Raw genomic sequence first — 6622 nt, 5'->3', positions numbered from 1 at the left:
TGCTACAGCACTTCATTTCAGCTACTAAATGGACCCTTTACCTCTTGTTACAAAGAACTCAAAGAAAGGCAAAATGATCAGTCAGGGCTATTGGTGCTACTGGATATCTAAAAATCACTTCTGAAGACCTCTTAAAATCAGTTTAAATTCTCAAGTCATTATATTCTCCAAAGGTTGTTAACCAGGTTGATGGAGTTCATCCATCTACAGATTTGACAATTAACAAAGGCAAAATGGAAGAAAAAGACCATATAAGCAACATATGACCTCAATGGATCTGGTGACAACCTCAGTGTCCCTAAGGACCTATGGTTTTGCCACAGAAGAAGGTTTTTATCCAAGATGACTATGGGCTTGTACAATGATATTTTTTTCAGTACAGTTATAGGGGAAAGGTACAAATAAAGACAACATAACAGCACATATACCTAATGGCTAGAACACAGTAGCTTAAAATGATTCAGTGTAACAATAGTACTGATCAGATTAATATATGAACTTAACAAAATTGAATGTTAAAGGAAACAATCAGCAAAATACAATAAGCATGACAGGATACAGGTACTGAATTCAAAAGTCCTTTTTTCCAATTCCAATACAGAGATTTCCATAAAACAATTAAGTCTGAAAAGGCTTAAAAATCTACCTCCAGACTCTTTAAGGTTCCTTCCCCTCCCCAGGATCATTATCCATTTAAGTTCCTTTTATCACACCTCTGGGATCTCTCATAGTGAGGGAGAATTCCTCAGTGAATATAGTGTAGGAATTCCATATTGGATGTATTTTAGAAACTGGGCAGGTCCAAATGGCAAAGGGGTGTAGGGAGATGACTTTCTCCCCTGAATCTCAGGATTATTCAAGCTAATCGCAAGGACCAGTGCACCCAGGAATGGTAGGGAGAAAAGACATCCTACAACTGGGAGCTGTTTGAGACAGATAATGCACCGCTCCTTCATAGAGTGAACCATACTTGCAATTCTACTTCCTGTTTGGAAGAGTAGCCTTCCTTCCCCTTCCCCTTTGGGGTAAAACACTAGGGGCCTCATGCTACCTCAGTCCCTTCTCCCACAGGCAAGAGCATGGAAGCCTATCTAGGTTAGCCAAACTGGGGTAGGGGTGTGTGTGCTCCCCTGCTGAAAAATGGCTAGTGCAGGCTTAAAAACCCATGTTGGAGGAGGGTGGGAAGGAGAGGGAAGGGATTTATACTTCACCCTCCACAGAAAAAAACAAAAGTGCTTCTAAATGGCTCTTGAACCCTCAGGCAACTGGGCACAGACTGCAGTACTTCATGAACAGCAGAAATGGCAAAGACCCCCAGACAGTGTCTGGTCAAACCTGGGGGCAGCAGCAGTGGGAGCAGGAACAGGAAGATAGCAGAAACAGGCAGCTGGGACTATCCAGGGAGTTAGAAGCAGGAGGCTGGATTGGCAGCAAAGAGGATTGGGAGGGAAAGTGGCTTATCCCTCTCAGCCAAGAGCTCCTGGAAAAGGCACTCAAATGAAAGTAGCCAGGCAGGTAGGGCAGCTGGGAAAATGGAAAACAAAAAACAAAAACAAAAACAAAAAATGGCAGGATCAGGGCACCAGAAATGCAGGAGAGAAACACAGCTTTGCAAAATTTGTCTAGGCTATCTTAAAAAATTTGAGAATTCTTTTTCCAACTTCAGTGGTTGCCATAAATGTAAAAATTAAAATTAATATGCAATAACTTCAGATATTATATTTTAATAAGATTTATTAATAATCACTAGAAGTAAAGAAATACAAAGGTAATTATCTAACAAAATATAACCACATGCTCATTGCTAATCTACCTGCTCAAAATGGCCCCTTCCACCAAAGCCCTCACAGGAAGGAAAGAGATCTAGACAGGGAACTCCACCCTATTTATCTCCTGTCTATGTCAGCACACAACAACAGGAAGTGAGTGGGCTCCTGGGTAATGTAGTTCAAAGTCACAAGATTCCAAATACACAGCTCAAGCTCTTTCTTTTTTTACTGATGACCAAACCCTTTGTCCTGAGCCTCAAAGAGAAAAATCTCCTTCACACCCCTACTCTGAACTTTGCTTTGATTATAGTGGCAACAGGCATTGCAACCCACCTACTATTTTGATTCCATTCCATATTCCAGACAATTGCCTCTTTGAATAAGCTATCTAATGCTTCTGGACCATTCTTGAGCAGGAATCTCCCAGCTGCCATCTTTCCTTGCTCCTCAGTCTGAGAGTTTTTGACCTGTGGGAAAAGTTCAAGGAAAGTAGGTAAGACTAGGAGGAGCTGCAGATACCTAGAATAATGTTCCTCTTGTTGCTTTCAGGATGACTGGCCTGAGATTGTTGGTGAGGAAGAGGATGGAAGATAAGGGAGCAAATGTCCTTCCTAAATTTGCCCTTCCTCCCCAATATCTCAGGTCATGAGAAGGGAAGGCAAAATCAGAGACTAGAGCTTCATGAGAGTATAAAATGTCAGACCTGAAAGGGAAGTCTTTCTCTAGTCCAATCCCTCTATTTGACAGAGGAGGAAACAAGACCCAGTGAGATGTGGTAATTATCAAAAGTACGACAGCCATCTTCTGGATATACCAAGATGGATGTGGTACTCCACAGCACACTCTGAAGAGATGGATTCTCTGATCCCAGATGACTGAGACAGAAAATAGTGCCAAGAGCATCAGGTTCCTTCCCTGATCTCCTAAGCTTTGGTGAGGCTTATGAAAAGTTACTGCTGCTGGAGATAAGGAGATCTGTGGGCACAGTGCAAAAAGGACATAACCCATTTTTGAAGGCAATTGACTGGGGAATCCTAGTTGTCCCGCTGGGGGGATGAGGAAATGAGGCATTGAAGAGTGTGTTTTTGGAAATGGCACAGGGAAAGAAGTGGTCCCCTTTGCCCCTGGAAGTAGAAATTATGGTTGGAGAAGCCAATAATCAGCATTCACTGGGGTTTCTGAGTCTGAAGTGTTCACTGGCCTTCACTGATCATTAGGAGCAGTGTAGCCTGAGGAAAAGAATGCTAGTCACAGGGTTAGGAGACTTGGGTTTGACTCCTACCAAAAGAAACTTAGCAAGCTATGGGGTGTTGGGATATCACCGAACCTCTCAGTTTGAGTCTCTTCATTTGGAATATGGACAAAATAATGACCTTCAAAGTCCCTCTCAGCTTTTAGTCAATGATCCCATGATCCCATACCTGTTCTGCCTATCTCATAGATGTGTTGTACTGAAGAGTTTTTTTAAACCTTCAGGGTCCACATTTTCTTGAGTTACATTAACTAGAGAGAGTGTGGTGTATTGCATTAAAGGAGCCAGCCTTGGAGGCAGGAAAACTTGGGTTCAAGTTTTGCTTCTGACACAACAAATTAGGTGATCACTCTGGACAAGCCATTTAGCCTATTCATCTGTAAAATGGAAGATGGGATGGCCTCTGAAGTTGAAGGAATTGAGGTGGAAGGATAAGGAATTTGCACTTATCATTTGACAGGAACTGTGCTAAGTTCTTTTTCCAAATATTTCATCTAATCCTCACAAAACCTTATACAGTATTATTATTTGTCCCACTTTACAGATGAGTCTGATAGAGATTAACTGACTTGACCAGTTTTTATATAGCTAATCAGTGTCTGAGGTCAGACTTGAACTCAGTCTTCCCAACTCCAACTTCATTGCTCTTGCCTTTGTACCACAAGTTGCCTCTGAGGTTCCTATGATTCCACTGAGTGGCCAGGGAACAATTCTCTAAAACTTTTAAGTTGTAAGAGGGATGCTGATCTACCTCAGTGGAGTGAGTTTCTGACTGAAGCTTCCTACAGCAGTGAGATCACAGGACTAGACCTGTGGGCTTTAAGAAGGTAAGCTTTTTAGAAGCAAAACTTTGGTGGATGGGAAGAATTTTGCCTCCAATATTGCTGCAGACTACAACTGAAGATTACTGACCTCGAGAGTCTTTTAGGTTCCTTAATTGTGTGTGTGTGTGTGTGTGTGTGTGTGTGTGTGTGTGTATACATGGTAGATGCCATATTAGCCAATCTGCTAGGTGTGAGGAATGAGGTGTTTTGATTTGCATTTCTTTAATTATGCTAAGTGAAGTTGTGAAGGAAGAGACAGAGAAATTCCATTCCAGGGATAATGGATGTTGTTCACAGAGACATTGAAATGGGATTGGACAGGATAAGAGAGACAAATAGAGGATAGTTCAGTTTGTCTAGAATATAGAGTACAGAAACTTCTGAACCTGGAGTCAAGAAGACCTGAATTCAAATCCAGCCTCAGACTTTGTGACCCTAGACAAGTGAAAACCTCCCTCTGCCTCAGTTTTCTCAACTGCAAAACAAGATAATAAAAAGCATCTACCTCCCAGGGTTGTTTTAAGGACCAAATAAGATAATATTGTAAAGTGCTTGGCACAATGCCTGGCATACAGTAGGTGCTTAGTAAATACTTCTCCCTCAGAATTTAGTTCTTCTGACCCACTGGAACTTATTCTAAGTCTCTCATTTCTCTATATTGCCTTCTTTGCCCATCTCCACTTTCATTCTTGTCTCCCAGACATGCTTCCCCTACCCCTTATTCTTGTGTCCCCTACCCCCACACCTGATACCTGCTCCCTATCGACCAGAGTAATCTAGTGATGACTCAAAGTTTGGTTGCGTGGCACAAGAGAGTTCTCCATTCTGGGGTTATAGGGTAAATGGAAAAACTACCCTCATGCCAACTCCCTCACCCCTGAACCCAGGAAATCAGAGAGAGATTGGCCAGGACATTGGGACCTAGGCCAGAGCCAGGACTGTCAGATATGGACATAATACAAGCCATTAGGGATTTTCCATGGAGACTGTAAAAATTTACTCTTAAGCCAATAGTGTTGTGGCTCTCTTTTGCTCTAAGCCTTGGTCTGTGAATCCAAAAATCCAGGTTCCAATCTCAACTCTAGCCATCAACTCCAAGAACCACAGAGAACACAGTTTGGGAAACATGGTTCCATGTTGTAAGAAGAATAACATTTCTAGAGGTGAGCTAGGTATTTGCCTAGTAATCTATAGGGAACCCGTTCTTTTAGATGAAGAAGGAATTTTGGTGACCATCTCTGGAAAGCTTTGGTTAATCTCTTCCATTCTCTGAGTCTCAGTTTCCTATCTAATGATATTTGCTTTTGTCTGTATTTCAGAATCCCTCAAAAGTGGGAAATGGTCTGTTCATTTAAGAAATTTACAGTTCTGCTTGTTAAAGCTTTAATAGGGTGGTGTTTTTCAACAAAGTTTTGTATTTCCACTCATTTTGCACACCTTTCCTTGATTAAGAAAGCAGGGACATCCTCCTTTGCTTCCTCCTCACCTGAAGAAACTTCTCCCCACTCCACTTCACTAGCTGCTGCCACTCCCTGTGAAGTTCCTGCAGTTTCTCAGTATTGAGTCCTTCTTTATGCTCTGAAACTAAGTCCACCATCACCATTGACCTCCAGAGCCATGGACTGGCCCAGAGGCATAAAGACTTAATTGGTGCTTCTTGAATTTAATTGAATAAATCAACAACTATTTATTAAGAACTTACTAGGTGTCAGGCTCAGTCTCAAAGCCTTCAAGGTCCTTTTGAGTTACAGCTTCTGGCCAGAAATTCCTCCAGGGAGAGTTCATGGTCCTGTAAGAGACTGTCCCCCACAAGCTCTATCAATAAGATGAAGGCAGTGAAACATATTGAAATGATTCTTCCAGAACTCACTCAGAGTCAAGTCTGAGACAAAAAATATTTCAAAAATGTCACAAAAGCCACAAAAAGTGAATACAAGATGGAGCCAAGTTCTGTACTGTGAAAGAACTACACCAAGACTAATGTGTGATCCTTTGTTTTGGCTAGAGCGGGCATATGCTTCCCTAGATCAAGATGCCAACAAGTTCTAGCAAGCCCGTCGAGTGCCAAGCAAACACCGAATACCTCCACGAAGTTTTCTCTTCAAAATGTATGGAATCCCAAATTTAAGAAAATCCCAAATTTCTGAAACTATCAAGTACCAAGATTTGACTGTAGACTCCAAAAGTTATTAAACTGTGCCTACCTTTTGACTTGGTGATACCATTATTAGTCATATGATTATAATAATAGCTAGCATTTATTAGCACCTACTATACCATGCACTTTACAAACATTTTATTCCATCTTTACAACAAATCTAGGAAGTAGGTGTTATTATTATCCTCATTTTCAATTGAGGAAACTGCAGTAAACAGAGGTTGAGTGACTTGCCCCAGGTCACACAGCTAATAAGTATTTTAGGTCACATTTGAACTCGGGTCTTCTTGACTCCAGGTCCAGTGCTCTATCCACTATAATATCTAACTGACAAAGAAATCAAAGCAAGAGAGGAGCAGCTAGGTGAATCAGTAGATTGAGAGTCAAGTCTAGAGAAGGAGGTCCTGGGTTCAAATGTGAATTCAGGTACTTTCTGGCTATATGACCTTGATCACTTAATTTTCATTGCCCAGCCCTTACCACTCTTCAGCCTTGGAACTAATAATACTTGGTATTGATTCTAAAATGGAAGTGGAAGAGTTTTTTTTTTTTAAATGCCACTCACATCTAGAGAGAGAATTAATGAATTCTAAGTACAGTCTGAAGCATACTTTTTAAA

This window comes from Gracilinanus agilis, chromosome 4, assembly GCF_016433145.1.
Source record: "Gracilinanus agilis isolate LMUSP501 chromosome 4, AgileGrace, whole genome shotgun sequence".
NCBI classification, from domain to species: Eukaryota; Metazoa; Chordata; class Mammalia; order Didelphimorphia; family Didelphidae; genus Gracilinanus; species Gracilinanus agilis.
The sequence above is the reverse complement of the archived record's forward strand: the minus strand, read 5'-3'. Positions refer to the sequence as shown.